At 41.4% G+C, this 24,902-nt stretch overlaps 39 non-coding genes and 1 pseudogene across 39 annotated transcripts; all 40 read right to left on the bottom strand.

Moving 5' to 3' along the window:
• Positions 1-677: 677 nt before the first annotated feature.
• LOC141302925 (5S ribosomal RNA) lies at positions 678-796 on the bottom strand. Its single transcript, XR_012342910.1, has one exon. It is a non-coding gene; the product is annotated as a 5S ribosomal RNA (ribosomal RNA).
• An 84-nt stretch (positions 797-880) lies between these two features.
• LOC141302924 (5S ribosomal RNA) lies at positions 881-999 on the bottom strand. Its single transcript, XR_012342909.1, has one exon. It is a non-coding gene; the product is annotated as a 5S ribosomal RNA (ribosomal RNA).
• Positions 1,000-1,752: 753 nt separating this feature from the next.
• LOC141302923 (5S ribosomal RNA) lies at positions 1,753-1,871 on the bottom strand. The gene has a single exon (XR_012342908.1). It is a non-coding gene; the product is annotated as a 5S ribosomal RNA (ribosomal RNA).
• Positions 1,872-2,624: 753 nt separating this feature from the next.
• LOC141302922 (5S ribosomal RNA) lies at positions 2,625-2,743 on the bottom strand. Its single transcript, XR_012342907.1, has one exon. It is a non-coding gene; the product is annotated as a 5S ribosomal RNA (ribosomal RNA).
• Positions 2,744-2,827: 84 nt separating this feature from the next.
• On the bottom strand, positions 2,828-2,946 carry LOC141302921 (5S ribosomal RNA). The gene has a single exon (XR_012342906.1). It is a non-coding gene; the product is annotated as a 5S ribosomal RNA (ribosomal RNA).
• A 753-nt stretch (positions 2,947-3,699) lies between these two features.
• LOC141304065 (5S ribosomal RNA) lies at positions 3,700-3,818 on the bottom strand. Its single transcript, XR_012344031.1, has one exon. It is a non-coding gene; the product is annotated as a 5S ribosomal RNA (ribosomal RNA).
• An 84-nt stretch (positions 3,819-3,902) lies between these two features.
• LOC141302920 (5S ribosomal RNA) lies at positions 3,903-4,021 on the bottom strand. Its single transcript, XR_012342904.1, has one exon. It is a non-coding gene; the product is annotated as a 5S ribosomal RNA (ribosomal RNA).
• Positions 4,022-4,774: 753 nt separating this feature from the next.
• LOC141302919 (5S ribosomal RNA) lies at positions 4,775-4,893 on the bottom strand. Its single transcript, XR_012342903.1, has one exon. It is a non-coding gene; the product is annotated as a 5S ribosomal RNA (ribosomal RNA).
• Positions 4,894-4,977: 84 nt separating this feature from the next.
• On the bottom strand, positions 4,978-5,096 carry LOC141302918 (5S ribosomal RNA). The gene has a single exon (XR_012342902.1). It is a non-coding gene; the product is annotated as a 5S ribosomal RNA (ribosomal RNA).
• Positions 5,097-5,849: 753 nt separating this feature from the next.
• LOC141303693 (5S ribosomal RNA) lies at positions 5,850-5,969 on the bottom strand (annotated as a pseudogene).
• An 84-nt stretch (positions 5,970-6,053) lies between these two features.
• LOC141302917 (5S ribosomal RNA) lies at positions 6,054-6,172 on the bottom strand. The gene has a single exon (XR_012342901.1). It is a non-coding gene; the product is annotated as a 5S ribosomal RNA (ribosomal RNA).
• Positions 6,173-6,925: 753 nt separating this feature from the next.
• Positions 6,926-7,044, bottom strand: LOC141302914 (5S ribosomal RNA). Its single transcript, XR_012342899.1, has one exon. It is a non-coding gene; the product is annotated as a 5S ribosomal RNA (ribosomal RNA).
• Positions 7,045-7,797: 753 nt separating this feature from the next.
• LOC141304064 (5S ribosomal RNA) lies at positions 7,798-7,916 on the bottom strand. The gene has a single exon (XR_012344030.1). It is a non-coding gene; the product is annotated as a 5S ribosomal RNA (ribosomal RNA).
• Positions 7,917-8,000: 84 nt separating this feature from the next.
• Positions 8,001-8,119, bottom strand: LOC141302913 (5S ribosomal RNA). The gene has a single exon (XR_012342898.1). It is a non-coding gene; the product is annotated as a 5S ribosomal RNA (ribosomal RNA).
• A 753-nt stretch (positions 8,120-8,872) lies between these two features.
• On the bottom strand, positions 8,873-8,991 carry LOC141302912 (5S ribosomal RNA). The gene has a single exon (XR_012342897.1). It is a non-coding gene; the product is annotated as a 5S ribosomal RNA (ribosomal RNA).
• Positions 8,992-9,744: 753 nt separating this feature from the next.
• LOC141302911 (5S ribosomal RNA) lies at positions 9,745-9,863 on the bottom strand. The gene has a single exon (XR_012342896.1). It is a non-coding gene; the product is annotated as a 5S ribosomal RNA (ribosomal RNA).
• An 84-nt stretch (positions 9,864-9,947) lies between these two features.
• Positions 9,948-10,066, bottom strand: LOC141302910 (5S ribosomal RNA). The gene has a single exon (XR_012342895.1). It is a non-coding gene; the product is annotated as a 5S ribosomal RNA (ribosomal RNA).
• Positions 10,067-10,819: 753 nt separating this feature from the next.
• LOC141304062 (5S ribosomal RNA) lies at positions 10,820-10,938 on the bottom strand. The gene has a single exon (XR_012344028.1). It is a non-coding gene; the product is annotated as a 5S ribosomal RNA (ribosomal RNA).
• An 84-nt stretch (positions 10,939-11,022) lies between these two features.
• On the bottom strand, positions 11,023-11,141 carry LOC141302909 (5S ribosomal RNA). Its single transcript, XR_012342893.1, has one exon. It is a non-coding gene; the product is annotated as a 5S ribosomal RNA (ribosomal RNA).
• Positions 11,142-11,894: 753 nt separating this feature from the next.
• On the bottom strand, positions 11,895-12,013 carry LOC141302908 (5S ribosomal RNA). The gene has a single exon (XR_012342892.1). It is a non-coding gene; the product is annotated as a 5S ribosomal RNA (ribosomal RNA).
• Positions 12,014-12,766: 753 nt separating this feature from the next.
• On the bottom strand, positions 12,767-12,885 carry LOC141302907 (5S ribosomal RNA). The gene has a single exon (XR_012342891.1). It is a non-coding gene; the product is annotated as a 5S ribosomal RNA (ribosomal RNA).
• Positions 12,886-12,969: 84 nt separating this feature from the next.
• Positions 12,970-13,088, bottom strand: LOC141302906 (5S ribosomal RNA). Its single transcript, XR_012342890.1, has one exon. It is a non-coding gene; the product is annotated as a 5S ribosomal RNA (ribosomal RNA).
• Positions 13,089-13,841: 753 nt separating this feature from the next.
• On the bottom strand, positions 13,842-13,960 carry LOC141303214 (5S ribosomal RNA). Its single transcript, XR_012343197.1, has one exon. It is a non-coding gene; the product is annotated as a 5S ribosomal RNA (ribosomal RNA).
• Positions 13,961-14,044: 84 nt separating this feature from the next.
• On the bottom strand, positions 14,045-14,163 carry LOC141302905 (5S ribosomal RNA). Its single transcript, XR_012342889.1, has one exon. It is a non-coding gene; the product is annotated as a 5S ribosomal RNA (ribosomal RNA).
• A 753-nt stretch (positions 14,164-14,916) lies between these two features.
• Positions 14,917-15,035, bottom strand: LOC141302902 (5S ribosomal RNA). The gene has a single exon (XR_012342887.1). It is a non-coding gene; the product is annotated as a 5S ribosomal RNA (ribosomal RNA).
• Positions 15,036-15,788: 753 nt separating this feature from the next.
• LOC141302901 (5S ribosomal RNA) lies at positions 15,789-15,907 on the bottom strand. Its single transcript, XR_012342886.1, has one exon. It is a non-coding gene; the product is annotated as a 5S ribosomal RNA (ribosomal RNA).
• An 84-nt stretch (positions 15,908-15,991) lies between these two features.
• On the bottom strand, positions 15,992-16,110 carry LOC141302900 (5S ribosomal RNA). Its single transcript, XR_012342885.1, has one exon. It is a non-coding gene; the product is annotated as a 5S ribosomal RNA (ribosomal RNA).
• Positions 16,111-16,863: 753 nt separating this feature from the next.
• Positions 16,864-16,982, bottom strand: LOC141302899 (5S ribosomal RNA). The gene has a single exon (XR_012342884.1). It is a non-coding gene; the product is annotated as a 5S ribosomal RNA (ribosomal RNA).
• Positions 16,983-17,735: 753 nt separating this feature from the next.
• On the bottom strand, positions 17,736-17,854 carry LOC141303375 (5S ribosomal RNA). Its single transcript, XR_012343357.1, has one exon. It is a non-coding gene; the product is annotated as a 5S ribosomal RNA (ribosomal RNA).
• Positions 17,855-18,607: 753 nt separating this feature from the next.
• LOC141302898 (5S ribosomal RNA) lies at positions 18,608-18,726 on the bottom strand. The gene has a single exon (XR_012342882.1). It is a non-coding gene; the product is annotated as a 5S ribosomal RNA (ribosomal RNA).
• Positions 18,727-18,810: 84 nt separating this feature from the next.
• Positions 18,811-18,929, bottom strand: LOC141302897 (5S ribosomal RNA). Its single transcript, XR_012342881.1, has one exon. It is a non-coding gene; the product is annotated as a 5S ribosomal RNA (ribosomal RNA).
• Positions 18,930-19,682: 753 nt separating this feature from the next.
• Positions 19,683-19,801, bottom strand: LOC141302896 (5S ribosomal RNA). The gene has a single exon (XR_012342880.1). It is a non-coding gene; the product is annotated as a 5S ribosomal RNA (ribosomal RNA).
• Positions 19,802-20,554: 753 nt separating this feature from the next.
• LOC141302895 (5S ribosomal RNA) lies at positions 20,555-20,673 on the bottom strand. The gene has a single exon (XR_012342879.1). It is a non-coding gene; the product is annotated as a 5S ribosomal RNA (ribosomal RNA).
• A 753-nt stretch (positions 20,674-21,426) lies between these two features.
• LOC141302894 (5S ribosomal RNA) lies at positions 21,427-21,545 on the bottom strand. The gene has a single exon (XR_012342878.1). It is a non-coding gene; the product is annotated as a 5S ribosomal RNA (ribosomal RNA).
• Positions 21,546-21,629: 84 nt separating this feature from the next.
• LOC141302891 (5S ribosomal RNA) lies at positions 21,630-21,748 on the bottom strand. Its single transcript, XR_012342877.1, has one exon. It is a non-coding gene; the product is annotated as a 5S ribosomal RNA (ribosomal RNA).
• An 84-nt stretch (positions 21,749-21,832) lies between these two features.
• LOC141302889 (5S ribosomal RNA) lies at positions 21,833-21,951 on the bottom strand. Its single transcript, XR_012342875.1, has one exon. It is a non-coding gene; the product is annotated as a 5S ribosomal RNA (ribosomal RNA).
• Positions 21,952-22,704: 753 nt separating this feature from the next.
• On the bottom strand, positions 22,705-22,823 carry LOC141302888 (5S ribosomal RNA). The gene has a single exon (XR_012342874.1). It is a non-coding gene; the product is annotated as a 5S ribosomal RNA (ribosomal RNA).
• Positions 22,824-23,576: 753 nt separating this feature from the next.
• On the bottom strand, positions 23,577-23,695 carry LOC141302887 (5S ribosomal RNA). The gene has a single exon (XR_012342873.1). It is a non-coding gene; the product is annotated as a 5S ribosomal RNA (ribosomal RNA).
• A 753-nt stretch (positions 23,696-24,448) lies between these two features.
• Positions 24,449-24,567, bottom strand: LOC141302886 (5S ribosomal RNA). Its single transcript, XR_012342871.1, has one exon. It is a non-coding gene; the product is annotated as a 5S ribosomal RNA (ribosomal RNA).
• An 84-nt stretch (positions 24,568-24,651) lies between these two features.
• On the bottom strand, positions 24,652-24,770 carry LOC141302885 (5S ribosomal RNA). Its single transcript, XR_012342870.1, has one exon. It is a non-coding gene; the product is annotated as a 5S ribosomal RNA (ribosomal RNA).
• Positions 24,771-24,902: the final 132 nt, after the last annotated feature.

Here is a 24,902-nt window from a genome sequence, read left to right as displayed (position 1 = left end):
AAGGCAAAAGCTTACAGCACCTGGTAATCCCAGGCGGTCTCCCATCCAAGTGTAACAATCGGCCTTATCAGCCGAGTTACAAGACTAAAATGGGGTCAGATTTAACTGTGAGAGATGACTAGTGGTTAAAAGAATGAGACATAAAAGAAGATTGGTTTAAATAGATTTGGTTTATTTACAAGGTTCACATAAAAGACTTTAAAACAACACGATAAAACGAGGTAAACGCTGTTAAAAGAATACAGTTCATTTGTCCATACCCTAAAAACAGTCCAAGAATCCCAGTGTGTTGATAAGTCCAATGTGAGTGTCCACCGGTGTATATACAATCCACAGAAAGTGTAATCCAAAGTTTGCAGGTGGTGAATGGAAAGGTGAGCTCTAAAATTAGCAACTCCTCAATCCAACAGTTTGGTGACTGTCCTTTGTTTGTCATGCTGCTCTCTTATACAGTTGTACTTCCTGCTTCCTGTCATGTGTCTAGTCACATGGCAGGCCAACCATCCATTTTTTAAAGACACACACTCACTTAAAATGTTAAGAGTAATAAAATGGCCTAAAAAACATGTAAAACACTTAAAACTCTATAATACATTTAAATGATTGTAATAAATAGAGCGGTAAAACACGTCTTTCTAAAAGCCAGCATATTATATAAATAGTGAAGAAAAGGCAAAAGCTTACAGCACCTGGTATTCCCAGGCGGTCTCCCATCCAAGTACTAAGCAGGCCCGACGCTGCTTAGCTTCCGAGATCAGACGAGATCGGGCGCTCTCAGCGCGGTATGGCCGTAAGCGAGGGCTGCTCCAAAAAGTGGGCTATTTAAAGGTCAGCCTCCGTAAAAGCCAGCATATTATATAAATAGTGAAGAAAAGGCAAAAGCTTACAGCACCTGGTATTCCCAGGCGGTCTCCCATCCAAGTACTAAGCAGGCCCGACGCTGCTTAGCTTCCGAGATCAGACGAGATCGGGCGCTCTCAGCGCGGTATGGCCGTAAGCGAGGGCTGCTCCAAAAAGTGGGCTATTTAAAGATCAGCCTCCGTAAAAGCCAGCATATTATATAAATAGTGAAGAAAAGGCAAAAGCTTACAGCACCTGGTATTCCCAGGCGGTCTCCCATCCAAGTGTAACAATCGGCCTTATCAGCCGAGTTACAAGACTAAAATGGGATCAGATTTAACTGTGAGAGATGACTAGTGGTTAAAAGAATGAGACATAAAAGAAGATTGGTTTAAATAGATTTGGTTTATTTACAAGGTTCACATAAAAGACTTTAAAACAACACGATAAAACGAGGTAAACGCTGTTAAAAGAATACAGTTCATTTGTCCATACCCTAAAAACAGTCCAAGAATCCCAGTGTGTTGATAAGTCCAATGTGAGTGTCCACCGGTGTATATACAATCCACAGAAAGTGTAATCCAAAGTTTGCAGGTGGTGAATGGAAAGGTGAGCTCTAAAATTAGCAACTCCTCAATCCAACAGTTTGGTGACTGTCCTTTGTTTGTCATGCTGCTCTCTTATACAGTTGTACTTCCTGCTTCCTGTCATGTGTCTAGTCACATGGCAGGCCAACCATCCATTTTTTAAAGACACACACTCACTTAAAATGTTAAGAGTAATAAAATGGCCTAAAAAACATGTAAAACACTTAAAACTCTATAATACATTTAAATGATTGTAATAAATAGAGCGGTAAAACACGTCTTTCTAAAAGCCAGCATATTATATAAATAGTGAAGAAAAGGCAAAAGCTTACAGCACCTGGTATTCCCAGGCGGTCTCCCATCCAAGTACTAAGCAGGCCCGACGCTGCTTAGCTTCCGAGATCAGACGAGATCGGGCGCTCTCAGCGCGGTATGGCCGTAAGCGAGGGCTGCTCCAAAAAGTGGGCTATTTAAAGATCAGCCTCCGTAAAAGCCAGCATATTATATAAATAGTGAAGAAAAGGCAAAAGCTTACAGCACCTGGTAATCCCAGGCGGTCTCCCATCCAAGTGTAACAATCGGCCTTATCAGCCGAGTTACAAGACTAAAATGGGGTCAGATTTAACTGTGAGAGATGACTAGTGGTTAAAAGAATGAGACATAAAAGAAGATTGGTTTAAATAGATTTGGTTTATTTACAAGGTTCACATAAAAGACTTTAAAACAACACGATAAAACGAGGTAAACGCTGTTAAAAGAATACAGTTCATTTGTCCATACCCTAAAAACAGTCCAAGAATCCCAGTGTGTTGATAAGTCCAATGTGAGTGTCCACCGGTGTATATACAATCCACAGAAAGTGTAATCCAAAGTTTGCAGGTGGTGAATGGAAAGGTGAGCTCTAAAATTAGCAACTCCTCAATCCAACAGTTTGGTGACTGTCCTTTGTTTGTCATGCTGCTCTCTTATACAGTTGTACTTCCTGCTTCCTGTCATGTGTCTAGTCACATGGCAGGCCAACCATCCATTTTTTAAAGACACACACTCACTTAAAATGTTAAGAGTAATAAAATGGCCTAAAAAACATGTAAAACACTTAAAACTCTATAATACATTTAAATGATTGTAATAAATAGAGCGGTAAAACACGTCTTTCTAAAAGCCAGCATATTATATAAATAGTGAAGAAAAGGCAAAAGCTTACAGCACCTGGTATTCCCAGGCGGTCTCCCATCCAAGTACTAAGCAGGCCCGACGCTGCTTAGCTTCCGAGATCAGACGAGATCGGGCGCTCTCAGCGCGGTATGGCCGTAAGCGAGGGCTGCTCCAAAAAGTGGGCTATTTAAAGATCAGCCTCCGTAAAAGCCAGCATATTATATAAATAGTGAAGAAAAGGCAAAAGCTTACAGCACCTGGTATTCCCAGGCGGTCTCCCATCCAAGTACTAAGCAGGCCCGACGCTGCTTAGCTTCCGAGATCAGACGAGATCGGGCGCTCTCAGCGCGGTATGGCCGTAAGCGAGGGCTGCTCCAAAAAGTGGGCTATTTAAAGATCAGCCTCCGTAAAAGCCAGCATATTATATAAATAGTGAAGAAAAGGCAAAAGCTTACAGCACCTGGTAATCCCAGGCGGTCTCCCATCCAAGTGTAACAATCGGCCTTATCAGCCGAGTTACAAGACTAAAATGGGGTCAGATTTAACTGTGAGAGATGACTAGTGGTTAAAAGAATGAGACATAAAAGAAGATTGGTTTAAATAGATTTGGTTTATTTACAAGGTTCACATAAAAGACTTTAAAACAACACGATAAAACGAGGTAAACGCTGTTAAAAGAATACAGTTCATTTGTCCATACCCTAAAAACAGTCCAAGAATCCCAGTGTGTTGATAAGTCCAATGTGAGTGTCCACCGGTGTATATACAATCCACAGAAAGTGTAATCCAAAGTTTGCAGGTGGTGAATGGAAAGGTGAGCTCTAAAATTAGCAACTCCTCAATCCAACAGTTTGGTGACTGTCCTTTGTTTGTCATGCTGCTCTCTTATACAGTTGTACTTCCTGCTTCCTGTCATGTGTCTAGTCACATGGCAGGCCAACCATCCATTTTTTAAAGACACACACTCACTTAAAATGTTAAGAGTAAAAAAATGGCCTAAAAAACATGTAAAACACTTAAAACTCTATAATACATTTAAATGATTGTAATAAATAGAGCGGTAAAACACGTCTTTCTAAAAGCCAGCATATTATATAAATAGTGAAGAAAAGGCAAAAGCTTACAGCACCTGGTATTCCCAGGCGGTCTCCCATCCAAGTACTAAGCAGGCCCGACGCTGCTTAGCTTCCGAGATCAGACGAGATCGGGCGCTCTCAGCGTGGTATGGCCGTAAGCGAGGGCTGCTCCAAAAAGTGGGCTATTTAAAGATCAGCCTCCGTAAAAGCCAGCATATTATATAAATAGTGAAGAAAAGGCAAAAGCTTACAGCACCTGGTATTCCCAGGCGGTCTCCCATCCAAGTACTAAGCAGGCCCGACGCTGCTTAGCTTCCGAGATCAGACGAGATCGGGCGCTCTCAGCGCGGTATGGCCGTAAGCGAGGGCTGCTCCAAAAAGTGGGCTATTTAAAGATCAGCCTCCGTAAAAGCCAGCATATTATATAAATAGTGAAGAAAAGGCAAAAGCTTACAGCACCTGGTAATCCCAGGCGGTCTCCCATCCAAGTGTAACAATCGGCCTTATCAGCCGAGTTACAAGACTAAAATGGGGTCAGATTTAACTGTGAGAGATGACTAGTGGTTAAAAGAATGAGACATAAAAGAAGATTGGTTTAAATAGATTTGGTTTATTTACAAGGTTCACATAAAAGACTTTAAAACAACACGATAAAACGAGGTAAACGCTGTTAAAAGAATACAGTTCATTTGTCCATACCCTAAAAACAGTCCAAGAATCCCAGTGTGTTGATAAGTCCAATGTGAGTGTCCACCGGTGTATATACAATCCACAGAAAGTGTAATCCAAAGTTTGCAGGTGGTGAATGGAAAGGTGAGCTCTAAAATTAGCAACTCCTCAATCCAACAGTTTGGTGACTGTCCTTTGTTTGTCATGCTGCTCTCTTATACAGTTGTACTTCCTGCTTCCTGTCATGTGTCTAGTCACATGGCAGGCCAACCATCCATTTTTTAAAGACACACACTCACTTAAAATGTTAAGAGTAATAAAATGGCCTAAAAAACATGTAAAACACTTAAAACTCTATAATACATTTAAATGATTGTAATAAATAGAGCGGTAAAACACGTCTTTCTAAAAGCCAGCATATTATATAAATAGTGAAGAAAAGGCAAAAGCTTACAGCACCTGGTATTCCCAGGCGGTCTCCCATCCAAGTACTAAGCAGGCCCGACGCTGCTTAGCTTCCGAGATCAGACGAGATCGGGCGCTCTCAGCGCGGTATGGCCGTAAGCGAGGGCTGCTCCAAAAAGTGGGCTATTTAAAGATCAGCCTCCGTAAAAGCCAGCATATTATATAAATAGTGAAGAAAAGGCAAAAGCTTACAGCACCTGGTATTCCCAGGCGGTCTCCCATCCAAGTACTAAGCAGGCCCGACGCTGCTTAGCTTCCGAGATCAGACGAGATCGGGCGCTCTCAGCGCGGTATGGCCGTAAGCGAGGGCTGCTCCAAAAAGTGGGCTATTTAAAGATCAGCCTCCGTAAAAGCCAGCATATTATATAAATAGTGAAGAAAAGGCAAAAGCTTACAGCACCTGGTATTCCCAGGCGGTCTCCCATCCAAGTGTAACAATCGGCCTTATCAGCCGAGTTACAAGACTAAAATGGGATCAGATTTAACTGTGAGAGATGACTAGTGGTTAAAAGAATGAGACATAAAAGAAGATTGGTTTAAATAGATTTGGTTTATTTACAAGGTTCACATAAAAGACTTTAAAACAACACGATAAAACGAGGTAAACGCTGTTAAAAGAATACAGTTCATTTGTCCATACCCTAAAAACAGTCCAAGAATCCCAGTGTGTTGATAAGTCCAATGTGAGTGTCCACCGGTGTATATACAATCCACAGAAAGTGTAATCCAAAGTTTGCAGGTGGTGAATGGAAAGGTGAGCTCTAAAATTAGCAACTCCTCAATCCAACAGTTTGGTGACTGTCCTTTGTTTGTCATGCTGCTCTCTTATACAGTTGTACTTCCTGCTTCCTGTCATGTGTCTAGTCACATGGCAGGCCAACCATCCATTTTTTAAAGACACACACTCACTTAAAATGTTAAGAGTAATAAAATGGCCTAAAAAACATGTAAAACACTTAAAACTCTATAATACATTTAAATGATTGTAATAAATAGAGCGGTAAAACACGTCTTTCTAAAAGCCAGCATATTATATAAATAGTGAAGAAAAGGCAAAAGCTTACAGCACCTGGTATTCCCAGGCGGTCTCCCATCCAAGTACTAAGCAGGCCCGACGCTGCTTAGCTTCCGAGATCAGACGAGATAAGGGCGCTCTCAGCACGGTATGGCCGTAAGCGAGGGCTGCTCCAAAAAGTGGGCTATTTAAAGATCAGCCTCCGTAAAAGCCAGCATATTATATAAATAGTGAAGAAAAGGCAAAAGCTTACAGCACCTGGTATTCCCAGGCGGTCTCCCATCCAAGTACTAAGCAGGCCCGACGCTGCTTAGCTTCCGAGATCAGACGAGATCGGGCGCTCTCAGCGCGGTATGGCCGTAAGCGAGGGCTGCTCCAAAAAGTGGGCTATTTAAAGATCAGCCTCCGTAAAAGCCAGCATATTATATAAATAGTGAAGAAAAGGCAAAAGCTTACAGCACCTGGTATTCCCAGGCGGTCTCCCATCCAAGTGTAACAATCGGCCTTATCAGCCGAGTTACAAGACTAAAATGGGATCAGATTTAACTGTGAGAGATGACTAGTGGTTAAAAGAATGAGACATAAAAGAAGATTGGTTTAAATAGATTTGGTTTATTTACAAGGTTCACATAAAAGACTTTAAAACAACACGATAAAACGAGGTAAACGCTGTTAAAAGAATACAGTTCATTTGTCCATACCCTAAAAACAGTCCAAGAATCCCAGTGTGTTGATAAGTCCAATGTGAGTGTCCACCGGTGTATATACAATCCACAGAAAGTGTAATCCAAAGTTTGCAGGTGGTGAATGGAAAGGTGAGCTCTAAAATTAGCAACTCCTCAATCCAACAGTTTGGTGACTGTCCTTTGTTTGTCATGCTGCTCTCTTATACAGTTGTACTTCCTGCTTCCTGTCATGTGTCTAGTCACATGGCAGGCCAACCATCCATTTTTTAAAGACACACACTCACTTAAAATGTTAAGAGTAATAAAATGGCCTAAAAAACATGTAAAACACTTAAAACTCTATAATACATTTAAATGATTGTAATAAATAGAGCGGTAAAACACGTCTTTCTAAAAGCCAGCATATTATATAAATAGTGAAGAAAAGGCAAAAGCTTACAGCACCTGGTATTCCCAGGCGGTCTCCCATCCAAGTACTAAGCAGGCCCGACGCTGCTTAGCTTCCGAGATCAGACGAGATCGGGCGCTCTCAGCGCGGTATGGCCGTAAGCGAGGGCTGCTCCAAAAAGTGGGCTATTTAAAGATCAGCCTCCGTAAAAGCCAGCATATTATATAAATAGTGAAGAAAAGGCAAAAGCTTACAGCACCTGGTAATCCCAGGCGGTCTCCCATCCAAGTGTAACAATCGGCCTTATCAGCCGAGTTACAAGACTAAAATGGGGTCAGATTTAACTGTGAGAGATGACTAGTGGTTAAAAGAATGAGACATAAAAGAAGATTGGTTTAAATAGATTTGGTTTATTTACAAGGTTCACATAAAAGACTTTAAAACAACACGATAAAACGAGGTAAACGCTGTTAAAAGAATACAGTTCATTTGTCCATACCCTAAAAACAGTCCAAGAATCCCAGTGTGTTGATAAGTCCAATGTGAGTGTCCACCGGTGTATATACAATCCACAGAAAGTGTAATCCAAAGTTTGCAGGTGGTGAATGGAAAGGTGAGCTCTAAAATTAGCAACTCCTCAATCCAACAGTTTGGTGACTGTCCTTTGTTTGTCATGCTGCTCTCTTATACAGTTGTACTTCCTGCTTCCTGTCATGTGTCTAGTCACATGGCAGGCCAACCATCCATTTTTTAAAGACACACACTCACTTAAAATGTTAAGAGTAAAAAAATGGCCTAAAAAACATGTAAAACACTTAAAACTCTATAATACATTTAAATGATTGTAATAAATAGAGCGGTAAAACACGTCTTTCTAAAAGCCAGCATATTATATAAATAGTGAAGAAAAGGCAAAAGCTTACAGCACCTGGTATTCCCAGGCGGTCTCCCATCCAAGTACTAAGCAGGCCCGACGCTGCTTAGCTTCCGAGATCAGACGAGATCGGGCGCTCTCAGCGTGGTATGGCCGTAAGCGAGGGCTGCTCCAAAAAGTGGGCTATTTAAAGATCAGCCTCCGTAAAAGCCAGCATATTATATAAATAGTGAAGAAAAGGCAAAAGCTTACAGCACCTGGTATTCCCAGGCGGTCTCCCATCCAAGTACTAAGCAGGCCCGACGCTGCTTAGCTTCCGAGATCAGACGAGATCGGGCGCTCTCAGCGCGGTATGGCCGTAAGCGAGGGCTGCTCCAAAAAGTGGGCTATTTAAAGATCAGCCTCCGTAAAAGCCAGCATATTATATAAATAGTGAAGAAAAGGCAAAAGCTTACAGCACCTGGTATTCCCAGGCGGTCTCCCATCCAAGTGTAACAATCGGCCTTATCAGCCGAGTTACAAGACTAAAATGGGATCAGATTTAACTGTGAGAGATGACTAGTGGTTAAAAGAATGAGACATAAAAGAAGATTGGTTTAAATAGATTTGGTTTATTTACAAGGTTCACATAAAAGACTTTAAAACAACACGATAAAACGAGGTAAACGCTGTTAAAAGAATACAGTTCATTTGTCCATACCCTAAAAACAGTCCAAGAATCCCAGTGTGTTGATAAGTCCAATGTGAGTGTCCACCGGTGTATATACAATCCACAGAAAGTGTAATCCAAAGTTTGCAGGTGGTGAATGGAAAGGTGAGCTCTAAAATTAGCAACTCCTCAATCCAACAGTTTGGTGACTGTCCTTTGTTTGTCATGCTGCTCTCTTATACAGTTGTACTTCCTGCTTCCTGTCATGTGTCTAGTCACATGGCAGGCCAACCATCCATTTTTTAAAGACACACACTCACTTAAAATGTTAAGAGTAATAAAATGGCCTAAAAAACATGTAAAACACTTAAAACTCTATAATACATTTAAATGATTGTAATAAATAGAGCGGTAAAACACGTCTTTCTAAAAGCCAGCATATTATATAAATAGTGAAGAAAAGGCAAAAGCTTACAGCACCTGGTATTCCCAGGCGGTCTCCCATCCAAGTACTAAGCAGGCCCGACGCTGCTTAGCTTCCGAGATCAGACGAGATCGGGCGCTCTCAGCGCGGTATGGCCGTAAGCGAGGGCTGCTCCAAAAAGTGGGCTATTTAAAGATCAGCCTCCGTAAAAGCCAGCATATTATATAAATAGTGAAGAAAAGGCAAAAGCTTACAGCACCTGGTAATCCCAGGCGGTCTCCCATCCAAGTGTAACAATCGGCCTTATCAGCCGAGTTACAAGACTAAAATGGGGTCAGATTTAACTGTGAGAGATGACTAGTGGTTAAAAGAATGAGACATAAAAGAAGATTGGTTTAAATAGATTTGGTTTATTTACAAGGTTCACATAAAAGACTTTAAAACAACACGATAAAACGAGGTAAACGCTGTTAAAAGAATACAGTTCATTTGTCCATACCCTAAAAACAGTCCAAGAATCCCAGTGTGTTGATAAGTCCAATGTGAGTGTCCACCGGTGTATATACAATCCACAGAAAGTGTAATCCAAAGTTTGCAGGTGGTGAATGGAAAGGTGAGCTCTAAAATTAGCAACTCCTCAATCCAACAGTTTGGTGACTGTCCTTTGTTTGTCATGCTGCTCTCTTATACAGTTGTACTTCCTGCTTCCTGTCATGTGTCTAGTCACATGGCAGGCCAACCATCCATTTTTTAAAGACACACACTCACTTAAAATGTTAAGAGTAATAAAATGGCCTAAAAAACATGTAAAACACTTAAAACTCTATAATACATTTAAATGATTGTAATAAATAGAGCGGTAAAACACGTCTTTCTAAAAGCCAGCATATTATATAAATAGTGAAGAAAAGGCAAAAGCTTACAGCACCTGGTATTCCCAGGCGGTCTCCCATCCAAGTACTAAGCAGGCCCGACGCTGCTTAGCTTCCGAGATCAGACGAGATCGGGCGCTCTCAGCGCGGTATGGCCGTAAGCGAGGGCTGCTCCAAAAAGTGGGCTATTTAAAGATCAGCCTCCGTAAAAGCCAGCATATTATATAAATAGTGAAGAAAAGGCAAAAGCTTACAGCACCTGGTATTCCCAGGCGGTCTCCCATCCAAGTACTAAGCAGGCCCGACGCTGCTTAGCTTCCGAGATCAGACGAGATCGGGCGCTCTCAGCGCGGTATGGCCGTAAGCGAGGGCTGCTCCAAAAAGTGGGCTATTTAAAGATCAGCCTCCGTAAAAGCCAGCATATTATATAAATAGTGAAGAAAAGGCAAAAGCTTACAGCACCTGGTAATCCCAGGCGGTCTCCCATCCAAGTGTAACAATCGGCCTTATCAGCCGAGTTACAAGACTAAAATGGGGTCAGATTTAACTGTGAGAGATGACTAGTGGTTAAAAGAATGAGACATAAAAGAAGATTGGTTTAAATAGATTTGGTTTATTTACAAGGTTCACATAAAAGACTTTAAAACAACACGATAAAACGAGGTAAACGCTGTTAAAAGAATACAGTTCATTTGTCCATACCCTAAAAACAGTCCAAGAATCCCAGTGTGTTGATAAGTCCAATGTGAGTGTCCACCGGTGTATATACAATCCACAGAAAGTGTAATCCAAAGTTTGCAGGTGGTGAATGGAAAGGTGAGCTCTAAAATTAGCAACTCCTCAATCCAACAGTTTGGTGACTGTCCTTTGTTTGTCATGCTGCTCTCTTATACAGTTGTACTTCCTGCTTCCTGTCATGTGTCTAGTCACATGGCAGGCCAACCATCCATTTTTTAAAGACACACACTCACTTAAAATGTTAAGAGTAAAAAAATGGCCTAAAAAACATGTAAAACACTTAAAACTCTATAATACATTTAAATGATTGTAATAAATAGAGCGGTAAAACACGTCTTTCTAAAAGCCAGCATATTATATAAATAGTGAAGAAAAGGCAAAAGCTTACAGCACCTGGTATTCCCAGGCGGTCTCCCATCCAAGTACTAAGCAGGCCCGACGCTGCTTAGCTTCCGAGATCAGACGAGATCGGGCGCTCTCAGCGTGGTATGGCCGTAAGCGAGGGCTGCTCCAAAAAGTGGGCTATTTAAAGATCAGCCTCCGTAAAAGCCAGCATATTATATAAATAGTGAAGAAAAGGCAAAAGCTTACAGCACCTGGTATTCCCAGGCGGTCTCCCATCCAAGTACTAAGCAGGCCCGACGCTGCTTAGCTTCCGAGATCAGACGAGATCGGGCGCTCTCAGCGCGGTATGGCCGTAAGCGAGGGCTGCTCCAAAAAGTGGGCTATTTAAAGATCAGCCTCCGTAAAAGCCAGCATATTATATAAATAGTGAAGAAAAGGCAAAAGCTTACAGCACCTGGTATTCCCAGGCGGTCTCCCATCCAAGTGTAACAATCGGCCTTATCAGCCGAGTTACAAGACTAAAATGGGATCAGATTTAACTGTGAGAGATGACTAGTGGTTAAAAGAATGAGACATAAAAGAAGATTGGTTTAAATAGATTTGGTTTATTTACAAGGTTCACATAAAAGACTTTAAAACAACACGATAAAACGAGGTAAACGCTGTTAAAAGAATACAGTTCATTTGTCCATACCCTAAAAACAGTCCAAGAATCCCAGTGTGTTGATAAGTCCAATGTGAGTGTCCACCGGTGTATATACAATCCACAGAAAGTGTAATCCAAAGTTTGCAGGTGGTGAATGGAAAGGTGAGCTCTAAAATTAGCAACTCCTCAATCCAACAGTTTGGTGACTGTCCTTTGTTTGTCATGCTGCTCTCTTATACAGTTGTACTTCCTGCTTCCTGTCATGTGTCTAGTCACATGGCAGGCCAACCATCCATTTTTTAAAGACACACACTCACTTAAAATGTTAAGAGTAATAAAATGGCCTAAAAAACATGTAAAACACTTAAAACTCTATAATACATTTAAATGATTGTAATAAATAGAGCGGTAAAACACGTCTTTCTAAAAGCCAGCATATTATATAAATAGTGAAGAAAAGGCAAAAGCTTACAGCACCTGGTATTCCCAGGCGGTCTCCCATCCAAGTACTAAGCAGGCCCGACGCTGCTTAGCTTCCGAGATCAGACGAGATCGGGCGCTCTCAGCGCGGTATGGCCGTAAGCGAGGGCTGCTCCAAAAAGTGGGCTATTTAAAGATCAGCCTCCGTAAAAGCCAGCATATTATATAAATAGTGAAGAAAAGGCAAAAGCTTACAGCACCTGGTAATCCCAGGCGGTCTCCCATCCAAGTGTAACAATCGGCCTTATCAGCCGAGTTACAAGACTAAAATGGGGTCAGATTTAACTGTGAGAGATGACTAGTGGTTAAAAGAATGAGACATAAAAGAAGATTGGTTTAAATAGATTTGGTTTATTTACAAGGTTCACATAAAAGACTTTAAAACAACACGATAAAACGAGGTAAACGCTGTTAAAAGAATACAGTTCATTTGTCCATACCCTAAAAACAGTCCAAGAATCCCAGTGTGTTGATAAGTCCAATGTGAGTGTCCACCGGTGTATATACAATCCACAGAAAGTGTAATCCAAAGTTTGCAGGTGGTGAATGGAAAGGTGAGCTCTAAAATTAGCAACTCCTCAATCCAACAGTTTGGTGACTGTCCTTTGTTTGTCATGCTGCTCTCTTATACAGTTGTACTTCCTGCTTCCTGTCATGTGTCTAGTCACATGGCAGGCCAACCATCCATTTTTTAAAGACACACACTCACTTAAAATGTTAAGAGTAATAAAATGGCCTAAAAAACATGTAAAACACTTAAAACTCTATAATACATTTAAATGATTGTAATAAATAGAGCGGTAAAACACGTCTTTCTAAAAGCCAGCATATTATATAAATAGTGAAGAAAAGGCAAAAGCTTACAGCACCTGGTATTCCCAGGCGGTCTCCCATCCAAGTACTAAGCAGGCCCGACGCTGCTTAGCTTCCGAGATCAGACGAGATCGGGCGCTCTCAGCGCGGTATGGCCGTAAGCGAGGGCTGCTCCAAAAAGTGGGCTATTTAAAGATCAGCCTCCGTAAAAGCCAGCATATTATATAAATAGTGAAGAAAAGGCAAAAGCTTACAGCACCTGGTATTCCCAGGCGGTCTCCCATCCAAGTACTAAGCAGGCCCGACGCTGCTTAGCTTCCGAGATCAGACGAGATCGGGCGCTCTCAGCGCGGTATGGCCGTAAGCGAGGGCTGCTCCAAAAAGTGGGCTATTTAAAGATCAGCCTCCGTAAAAGCCAGCATATTATATAAATAGTGAAGAAAAGGCAAAAGCTTACAGCACCTGGTATTCCCAGGCGGTCTCCCATCCAAGTGTAACAATCGGCCTTATCAGCCGAGTTACAAGACTAAAATGGGATCAGATTTAACTGTGAGAGATGACTAGTGGTTAAAAGAATGAGACATAAAAGAAGATTGGTTTAAATAGATTTGGTTTATTTACAAGGTTCACATAAAAGACTTTAAAACAACACGATAAAACGAGGTAAACGCTGTTAAAAGAATACAGTTCATTTGTCCATACCCTAAAAACAGTCCAAGAATCCCAGTGTGTTGATAAGTCCAATGTGAGTGTCCACCGGTGTATATACAATCCACAGAAAGTGTAATCCAAAGTTTGCAGGTGGTGAATGGAAAGGTGAGCTCTAAAATTAGCAACTCCTCAATCCAACAGTTTGGTGACTGTCCTTTGTTTGTCATGCTGCTCTCTTATACAGTTGTACTTCCTGCTTCCTGTCATGTGTCTAGTCACATGGCAGGCCAACCATCCATTTTTTAAAGACACACACTCACTTAAAATGTTAAGAGTAATAAAATGGCCTAAAAAACATGTAAAACACTTAAAACTCTATAATACATTTAAATGATTGTAATAAATAGAGCGGTAAAACACGTCTTTCTAAAAGCCAGCATATTATATAAATAGTGAAGAAAAGGCAAAAGCTTACAGCACCTGGTATTCCCAGGCGGTCTCCCATCCAAGTACTAAGCAGGCCCGACGCTGCTTAGCTTCCGAGATCAGACGAGATCGGGCGCTCTCAGCACGGTATGGCCGTAAGCGAGGGCTGCTCCAAAAAGTGGGCTATTTAAAGATCAGCCTCCGTAAAAGCCAGCATATTATATAAATAGTGAAGAAAAGGCAAAAGCTTACAGCACCTGGTATTCCCAGGCGGTCTCCCATCCAAGTACTAAGCAGGCCCGACGCTGCTTAGCTTCCGAGATCAGACGAGATCGGGCGCTCTCAGCGCGGTATGGCCGTAAGCGAGGGCTGCTCCAAAAAGTGGGCTATTTAAAGATCAGCCTCCGTAAAAGCCAGCATATTATATAAATAGTGAAGAAAAGGCAAAAGCTTACAGCACCTGGTATTCCCAGGCGGTCTCCCATCCAAGTGTAACAATCGGCCTTATCAGCCGAGTTACAAGACTAAAATGGGATCAGATTTAACTGTGAGAGATGACTAGTGGTTAAAAGAATGAGACATAAAAGAAGATTGGTTTAAATAGATTTGGTTTATTTACAAGGTTCACATAAAAGACTTTAAAACAACACGATAAAACGAGGTAAACGCTGTTAAAAGAATACAGTTCATTTGTCCATACCCTAAAAACAGTCCAAGAATCCCAGTGTGTTGATAAGTCCAATGTGAGTGTCCACCGGTGTATATACAATCCACAGAAAGTGTAATCCAAAGTTTGCAGGTGGTGAATGGAAAGGTGAGCTCTAAAATTAGCAACTCCTCAATCCAACAGTTTGGTGACTGTCCTTTGTTTGTCATGCTGCTCTCTTATACAGTTGTACTTCCTGCTTCCTGTCATGTGTCTAGTCACATGGCAGGCCAACCATCCATTTTTTAAAGACACACACTCACTTAAAATGTTAAGAGTAATAAAATGGCCTAAAAAACATGTAAAACACTTAAAACTCTATAATACATTTAAATGATTGTAATAAATAGAGCGGTAAAACACGTCTTTCTAAAAGCCAGCATATTATATAAATAGTGAAGAAAAGGCAAAAGCTTACAGCACCTGGTATTCCCAGGCGGTCTCCCATCCAAGTACTAAGCAGGCCCGACGCTGCTTAGCTTCCGAGATCAGACGAGATCGGGCGCTCTCAGCGCGGTATGGCCGTAAGCGAGGGCTGCTCCAAAAAGTGGGCTATTTAAAGATCAGCCTCCGTAAAAGCCAGCATATTATATAAATAGTGAAGAAAAGGCAAAAGCTTACAGCACCTGGTAATCCCAGGCGGTCTCCCATCCAAGTGTAACAATCGGCCTTATCAGCCGAGTTACAAGACTAAAATGGGGTCAGATTTAACTGTGAGAGATGACTAGTGGTTAAAAGAATGAGACATAAAAGAAGATTGGTTTAAATAGATTTGGTTTATTTACAAGGTTCACATAAAAGACTTTAAAACAACACGATAAAACGAGGTAAACGCTGTTAAAAGAATACAGTTCATTTGTCCATACCCTAAAAACAGTCCAAGAATCCCAGTGTGTTGATAAGTCCAATGTGAGTGTCCACCGGTGTATATACAATCCACAGAAAGTGTAATCCAAAGTTTGCAGGTGGTGAATGGAAAGGTGAGCTCTAAAATTAGCAACTCCTCAATCCAACAGTTTGGTGACTGTCCTTTGTTTGTCATGCTGCTCTCTTATACAGTTGTACTTCCTGCTTCCTGTCATGTGTCTAGTCACATGGCAGGCCAACCATCCATTTTTTAAAGACACACACTCACTTAAAATGTTAAGAGTAATAAAATGGCCTAAAAAACATGTAAAACACTTAAAACTCTATAATACATTTAAATGATTGTAATAAATAGAGCGGTAAAACACGTCTTTCTAAAAGCCAGCATATTATATAAATAGTGAAGAAAAGGCAAAAGCTTACAGCACCTGGTATTCCCAGGCGGTCTCCCATCCAAGTACTAAGCAGGCCCGACGCTGCTTAGCTTCCGAGATCAGACGAGATCGGGCGCTCTCAGCGCGGTATGGCCGTAAGCGAGGGCTGCTCCAAAAAGTGGGCTATTTAAAGATCAGCCTCCGTAAAAGCCAGCATATTATATAAATAGTGAAGAAAAGGCAAAAGCTTACAGCACCTGGTATTCCCAGGCGGTCTCCCATCCAAGTACTAAGCAGGCCCGACGCTGCTTAGCTTCCGAGATCAGACGAGATCGGGCGCTCTCAGCGCGGTATGGCCGTAAGCGAGGGCTGCTCCAAAAAGTGGGCTATTTAAAGATCAGCCTCCGTAAAAGCCAGCATATTATATAAATAGTGAAGAAAAGGCAAAAGCTTACAGCACCTGGTATTCCCAGGCGGTCTCCCATCCAAGTGTAACAATCGGCCTTATCAGCCGAGTTACAAGACTAAAATGGGATCAGATTTAACTGTGAGAGATGACTAGTGGTTAAAAGAATGAGACATAAAAGAAGATTGGTTTAAATAGATTTGGTTTATTTACAAGGTTCACATAAAAGACTTTAAAACAACACGATAAAACGAGGTAAACGCTGTTAAAAGAATACAGTTCATTTGTCCATACCCTAAAAACAGTCCAAGAATCCCAGTGTGTTGATAAGTCCAATGTGAGTGTCCACCGGTGTATATACAATCCACAGAAAGTGTAATCCAAAGTTTGCAGGTGGTGAATGGAAAGGTGAGCTCTAAAATTAGCAACTCCTCAATCCAACAGTTTGGTGACTGTCCTTTGTTTGTCATGCTGCTCTCTTATACAGTTGTACTTCCTGCTTCCTGTCATGTGTCTAGTCACATGGCAGGCCAACCATCCATTTTTTAAAGACACACACTCACTTAAAATGTTAAGAGTAATAAAATGGCCTAAAAAACATGTAAAACACTTAAAACTCTATAATACATTTAAATGATTGTAATAAATAGAGCGGTAAAACACGTCTTTCTAAAAGCCAGCATATTATATAAATAGTGAAGAAAAGGCAAAAGCTTACAGCACCTGGTATTCCCAGGCGGTCTCCCATCCAAGTACTAAGCAGGCCCGACGCTGCTTAGCTTCCGAGATCAGACGAGATCGGGCGCTCTCAGCGCGGTATGGCCGTAAGCGAGGGCTGCTCCAAAAAGTGGGCTATTTAAAGATCAGCCTCCGTAAAAGCCAGCATATTATATAAATAGTGAAGAAAAGGCAAAAGCTTACAGCACCTGGTATTCCCAGGCGGTCTCCCATCCAAGTGTAACAATCGGCCTTATCAGCCGAGTTACAAGACTAAAATGGGATCAGATTTAACTGTGAGAGATGACTAGTGGTTAAAAGAATGAGACATAAAAGAAGATTGGTTTAAATAGATTTGGTTTATTTACAAGGTTCACATAAAAGACTTTAAAACAACACGATAAAACGAGGTAAACGCTGTTAAAAGAATACAGTTCATTTGTCCATACCCTAAAAACAGTCCAAGAATCCCAGTGTGTTGATAAGTCCAATGTGAGTGTCCACCGGTGTATATACAATCCACAGAAAGTGTAATCCAAAGTTTGCAGGTGGTGAATGGAAAGGTGAGCTCTAAAATTAGCAACTCCTCAATCCAACAGTTTGGTGACTGTCCTTTGTTTGTCATGCTGCTCTCTTATACAGTTGTACTTCCTGCTTCCTGTCATGTGTCTAGTCACATGGCAGGCCAACCATCCATTTTTTAAAGACACACACTCACTTAAAATGTTAAGAGTAATAAAATGGCCTAAAAAACATGTAAAACACTTAAAACTCTATAATACATTTAAATGATTGTAATAAATAGAGCGGTAAAACACGTCTTTCTAAAAGCCAGCATATTATATAAATAGTGAAGAAAAGGCAAAAGCTTACAGCACCTGGTATTCCCAGGCGGTCTCCCATCCAAGTACTAAGCAGGCCCGACGTTGCTTAGCTTCCGAGATCAGACGAGATCGGGCGCTCTCAGCGCGGTATGGCCGTAAGCGAGGGCTGCTCCAAAAAGTGGGCTATTTAAAGATCAGCCTCCGTAAAAGCCAGCATATTATATAAATAGTGAAGAAAAGGCAAAAGCTTACAGCACCTGGTATTCCCAGGCGGTCTCCCATCCAAGTGTAACAATCGGCCTTATCAGCCGAGTTACAAGACTAAAATGGGATCAGATTTAACTGTGAGAGATGACTAGTGGTTAAAAGAATGAGACATAAAAGAAGATTGGTTTAAATAGATTTGGTTTATTTACAAGGTTCACATAAAAGACTTTAAAACAACACGATAAAACGAGGTAAACGCTGTTAAAAGAATACAGTTCATTTGTCCATACCCTAAAAACAGTCCAAGAATCCCAGTGTGTTGATAAGTCCAATGTGAGTGTCCACCGGTGTATATACAATCCACAGAAAGTGTAATCCAAAGTTTGCAGGTGGTGAATGGAAAGGTGAGCTCTAAAATTAGCAACTCCTCAATCCAACAGTTTGGTGACTGTCCTTTGTTTGTCATGCTGCTCTCTTATACAGTTGTACTTCCTGCTTCCTGTCATGTGTCTAGTCACATGGCAGGCCAACCATCCATTTTTTAAAGACACACACTCACTTAAAATGTTAAGAGTAATAAAATGGCCTAAAAAACATGTAAAACACTTAAAACTCTATAATACATTTAAATGATTGTAATAAATAGAGCGGTAAAACACGTCTTTCTAAAAGCCAGCATATTATATAAATAGTGAAGAAAAGGCAAAAGCTTACAGCACCTGGTATTCCCAGGCGGTCTCCCATCCAAGTACTAAGCAGGCCCGACGCTGCTTAGCTTCCGAGATCAGACGAGATCGGGCGCTCTCAGCGCGGTATGGCCGTAAGCGAGGGCTGCTCCAAAAAGTGGGCTATTTAAAGATCAGCCTCCGTAAAAGCCAGCATATTATATAAATAGTGAAGAAAAGGCAAAAGCTTACAGCACCTGGTATTCCCAGGCGGTCTCCCATCCAAGTACTAAGCAGGCCCGACGCTGCTTAGCTTCCGAGATCAGACGAGATCGGGCGCTCTCAGCGCGGTATGGCCGTAAGCAAGGGCTGCTCCAAAAAGTGGGCTATTTAAAGATCAGCCTCCGTAAAAGCCAGCATATTATATAAATAGTGAAGAAAAGGCAAAAGCTTACAGCACCTGGTATTCCCAGGCGGTCTCCCATCCAAGTGTAACAATCGGCCTTATCAGCCGAGTTACAAGACTAAAATGGGATCAGATTTAACTGTGAGAGATGACTAGTGGTTAAAAGAATGAGACATAAAAGAAGATTGGTTTAAATAGATTTGGTTTATTTACAAGGTTCACATAAAAGACTTTAAAACAACACGATAAAACGAGGTAAACGCTGTTAAAAGAATACAGTTCATTTGTCCATACCCTAAAAACAGTCCAAGAATCCCAGTGTGTTGATAAGTCCAATGTGAGTGTCCACCGGTGTATATACAATCCACAGAAAGTGTAATCCAAAGTTTGCAGGTGGTGAATGGAAAGGTGAGCTCTAAAATTAGCAACTCCTCAATCCAACAGTTTGGTGACTGTCCTTTGTTTGTCATGCTGCTCTCTTATACAGTTGTACTTCCTGCTTCCTGTCATGTGTCTAGTCACATGGCAGGCCAACCATCCATTTTTTAAAGACACACACTCACTTAAAATGTTAAGAGTAATAAAATGGCCTAAAAAACATGTAAAACACTTAAAACTCTATAATACATTTAAATGATTGTAATAAATAGAGCGGTAAAACACGTCTTTCTAAAAGCCAGCATATTATATAAATAGTGAAGAAAAGGCAAAAGCTTACAGCACCTGGTATTCCCAGGCGGTCTCCCATCCAAGTACTAAGCAGGCCCGACGCTGCTTAGCTTCCGAGATCAGACGAGATCGGGCGCTCTCAGCGCGGTATGGCCGTAAGCGAGGGCTGCTCCAAAAAGTGGGCTATTTAAAGATCAGCCTCCGTAAAAGCCAGCATATTATATAAATAGTGAAGAAAAGGCAAAAGCTTACAGCACCTGGTATTCCCAGGCGGTCTCCCATCCAAGTGTAACAATCGGCCTTATCAGCCGAGTTACAAGACTAAAATGGGATCAGATTTAACTGTGAGAGATGACTAGTGGTTAAAAGAATGAGACATAAAAGAAGATTGGTTTAAATAGATTTGGTTTATTTACAAGGTTCACATAAAAGACTTTAAAACAACACGATAAAACGAGGTAAACGCTGTTAAAAGAATACAGTTCATTTGTCCATACCCTAAAAACAGTCCAAGAATCCCAGTGTGTTGATAAGTCCAATGTGAGTGTCCACCGGTGTATATACAATCCACAGAAAGTGTAATCCAAAGTTTGCAGGTGGTGAATGGAAAGGTGAGCTCTAAAATTAGCAACTCCTCAATCCAACAGTTTGGTGACTGTCCTTTGTTTGTCATGCTGCTCTCTTATACAGTTGTACTTCCTGCTTCCTGTCATGTGTCTAGTCACATGGCAGGCCAACCATCCATTTTTTAAAGACACACACTCACTTAAAATGTTAAGAGTAATAAAATGGCCTAAAAAACATGTAAAACACTTAAAACTCTATAATACATTTAAATGATTGTAATAAATAGAGCGGTAAAACACGTCTTTCTAAAAGCCAGCATATTATATAAATAGTGAAGAAAAGGCAAAAGCTTACAGCACCTGGTATTCCCAGGCGGTCTCCCATCCAAGTACTAAGCAGGCCCGACGCTGCTTAGCTTCCGAGATCAGACGAGATCGGGCGCTCTCAGCGCGGTATGGCCGTAAGCGAGGGCTGCTCCAAAAAGTGGGCTATTTAAAGATCAGCCTCCGTAAAAGCCAGCATATTATATAAATAGTGAAGAAAAGGCAAAAGCTTACAGCACCTGGTATTCCCAGGCGGTCTCCCATCCAAGTGTAACAATCGGCCTTATCAGCCGAGTTACAAGACTAAAATGGGATCAGATTTAACTGTGAGAGATGACTAGTGGTTAAAAGAATGAGACATAAAAGAAGATTGGTTTAAATAGATTTGGTTTATTTACAAGGTTCACATAAAAGACTTTAAAACAACACGATAAAACGAGGTAAACGCTGTTAAAAGAATACAGTTCATTTGTCCATACCCTAAAAACAGTCCAAGAATCCCAGTGTGTTGATAAGTCCAATGTGAGTGTCCACCGGTGTATATACAATCCACAGAAAGTGTAATCCAAAGTTTGCAGGTGGTGAATGGAAAGGTGAGCTCTAAAATTAGCAACTCCTCAATCCAACAGTTTGGTGACTGTCCTTTGTTTGTCATGCTGCTCTCTTATACAGTTGTACTTCCTGCTTCCTGTCATGTGTCTAGTCACATGGCAGGCCAACCATCCATTTTTTAAAGACACACACTCACTTAAAATGTTAAGAGTAATAAAATGGCCTAAAAAACATGTAAAACACTTAAAACTCTATAATACATTTAAATGATTGTAATAAATAGAGCGGTAAAACACGTCTTTCTAAAAGCCAGCATATTATATAAATAGTGAAGAAAAGGCAAAAGCTTACAGCACCTGGTATTCCCAGGCGGTCTCCCATCCAAGTACTAAGCAGGCCCGACGCTGCTTAGCTTCCGAGATCAGACGAGATCGGGCGCTCTCAGCGCGGTATGGCCGTAAGCGAGGGCTGCTCCAAAAAGTGGGCTATTTAAAGATCAGCCTCCGTAAAAGCCAGCATATTATATAAATAGTGAAGAAAAGGCAAAAGCTTACAGCACCTGGTATTCCCAGGCGGTCTCCCATCCAAGTACTAAGCAGGCCCGACGCTGCTTAGCTTCCGAGATCAGACGAGATCGGGCGCTCTCAGCGCGGTATGGCCGTAAGCGAGGGCTGCTCCAAAAAGTGGGCTATTTAAAGATCAGCCTCCGTAAAAGCCAGCATATTATATAAATAGTGAAGAAAAGGCAAAAGCTTACAGCACCTGGTATTCCCAGGCGGTCTCCCATCCAAGTACTAAGCAGGCCCGACGCTGCTTAGCTTCCGAGATCAGACGAGATCGGGCGCTCTCAGCGCGGTATGGCCGTAAGCGAGGGCTGCTCCAAAAAGTGGGCTATTTAAAGATCAGCCTCCGTAAAAGCCAGCATATTATATAAATAGTGAAGAAAAGGCAAAAGCTTACAGCACCTGGTATTCCCAGGCGGTCTCCCATCCAAGTGTAACAATCGGCCTTATCAGCCGAGTTACAAGACTAAAATGGGATCAGATTTAACTGTGAGAGATGACTAGTGGTTAAAAGAATGAGACATAAAAGAAGATTGGTTTAAATAGATTTGGTTTATTTACAAGGTTCACATAAAAGACTTTAAAACAACACGATAAAACGAGGTAAACGCTGTTAAAAGAATACAGTTCATTTGTCCATACCCTAAAAACAGTCCAAGAATCCCAGTGTGTTGATAAGTCCAATGTGAGTGTCCACCGGTGTATATACAATCCACAGAAAGTGTAATCCAAAGTTTGCAGGTGGTGAATGGAAAGGTGAGCTCTAAAATTAGCAACTCCTCAATCCAACAGTTTGGTGACTGTCCTTTGTTTGTCATGCTGCTCTCTTATACAGTTGTACTTCCTGCTTCCTGTCATGTGTCTAGTCACATGGCAGGCCAACCATCCATTTTTTAAAGACACACACTCACTTAAAATGTTAAGAGTAATAAAATGGCCTAAAAAACATGTAAAACACTTAAAACTCTATAATACATTTAAATGATTGTAATAAATAGAGCGGTAAAACACGTCTTTCTAAAAGCCAGCATATTATATAAATAGTGAAGAAAAGGCAAAAGCTTACAGCACCTGGTATTCCCAGGCGGTCTCCCATCCAAGTACTAAGCAGGCCCGACGCTGCTTAGCTTCCGAGATCAGACGAGATCGGGCGCTCTCAGCGCGGTATGGCCGTAAGCGAGGGCTGCTCCAAAAAGTGGGCTATTTAAAGATCAGCCTCCGTAAAAGCCAGCATATTATATAAATAGTGAAGAAAAGGCAAAAGCTTACAGCACCTGGTATTCCCAGGCGGTCTCCCATCCAAGTGTAACAATCGGCCTTATCAGCCGAGTTACAAGACTAAAATGGGATCAGATTTAACTGTGAGAGATGACTAGTGGTTAAAAGAATGAGACATAAAAGAAGATTGGTTTAAATAGATTTGGTTTATTTACAAGGTTCACATAAAAGACTTTAAAACAACACGATAAAACGAGGTAAACGCTGTTAAAAGAATACAGTTCATTTGTCCATACCCTAAAAACAGTCCAAGAATCCCAGTGTGTTGATAAGTCCAATGTGAGTGTCCACCGGTGTATATACAATCCACAGAAAGTGTAATCCAAAGTTTGCAGGTGGTGAATGGAAAGGTGAGCTCTAAAATTAGCAACTCCTCAATCCAACAGTTTGGTGACTGTCCTTTGTTTGTCATGCTGCTCTCTTATACAGTTGTACTTCCTGCTTCCTGTCATGTGTCTAGTCACATGGCAGGCCAACCATCCATTTTTTAAAGACACACACTCACTTAAAATGTTAAGAGTAATAAAATGGCCTAAAAAACATGTAAAACACTTAAAACTCTATAATACATTTAAATGATTGTAATAAATAGAGCGGTAAAACACGTCTTTCTAAAAGCCAGCATATTATATAAATAGTGAAGAAAAGGCAAAAGCTTACAGCACCTGGTATTCCCAGGCGGTCTCCCATCCAAGTACTAAGCAGGCCCGACGCTGCTTAGCTTCCGAGATCAGACGAGATCGGGCGCTCTCAGCGCGGTATGGCCGTAAGCGAGGGCTGCTCCAAAAAGTGGGCTATTTAAAGATCAGCCTCCGTAAAAGCCAGCATATTATATAAATAGTGAAGAAAAGGCAAAAGCTTACAGCACCTGGTATTCCCAGGCGGTCTCCCATCCAAGTGTAACAATCGGCCTTATCAGCCGAGTTACAAGACTAAAATGGGATCAGATTTAACTGTGAGAGATGACTAGTGGTTAAAAGAATGAGACATAAAAGAAGATTGGTTTAAATAGATTTGGTTTATTTACAAGGTTCACATAAAAGACTTTAAAACAACACGATAAAACGAGGTAAACGCTGTTAAAAGAATACAGTTCATTTGTCCATACCCTAAAAACAGTCCAAGAATCCCAGTGTGTTGATAAGTCCAATGTGAGTGTCCACCGGTGTATATACAATCCACAGAAAGTGTAATCCAAAGTTTGCAGGTGGTGAATGGAAAGGTGAGCTCTAAAATTAGCAACTCCTCAATCCAACAGTTTGGTGACTGTCCTTTGTTTGTCATGCTGCTCTCTTATACAGTTGTACTTCCTGCTTCCTGTCATGTGTCTAGTCACATGGCAGGCCAACCATCCATTTTTTAAAGACACACACTCACTTAAAATGTTAAGAGTAATAAAATGGCCTAAAAAACATGTAAAACACTTAAAACTCTATAATACATTTAAATGATTGTAATAAATAGAGCGGTAAAACACGTCTTTCTAAAAGCCAGCATATTATATAAATAGTGAAGAAAAGGCAAAAGCTTACAGCACCTGGTATTCCCAGGCGGTCTCCCATCCAAGTACTAAGCAGGCCCGACGCTGCTTAGCTTCCGAGATCAGACGAGATCGGGCGCTCTCAGCGCGGTATGGCCGTAAGCGAGGGCTGCTCCAAAAAGTGGGCTATTTAAAGATCAGCCTCCGTAAAAGCCAGCATATTATATAAATAGTGAAGAAAAGGCAAAAGCTTACAGCACCTGGTATTCCCAGGCGGTCTCCCATCCAAGTACTAAGCAGGCCCGACGCTGCTTAGCTTCCGAGATCAGACGAGATCGGGCGCTCTCAGCGCGGTATGGCCGTAAGCGAGGGCTGCTCCAAAAAGTGGGCTATTTAAAGATCAGCCTCCGTAAAAGCCAGCATATTATATAAATAGTGAAGAAAAGGCAAAAGCTTACAGCACCTGGTATTCCCAGGCGGTCTCCCATCCAAGTGTAAC

Source organism: Garra rufa, unplaced genomic scaffold (assembly GCF_049309525.1).
Source record: "Garra rufa unplaced genomic scaffold, GarRuf1.0 hap1_unplaced_001, whole genome shotgun sequence".
NCBI lineage: Eukaryota > Metazoa > Chordata > Actinopteri > Cypriniformes > Cyprinidae > Garra > Garra rufa.
Note: the sequence above shows the minus strand (reverse complement) of the source record. Positions and strands in the feature narration are given on the sequence as shown.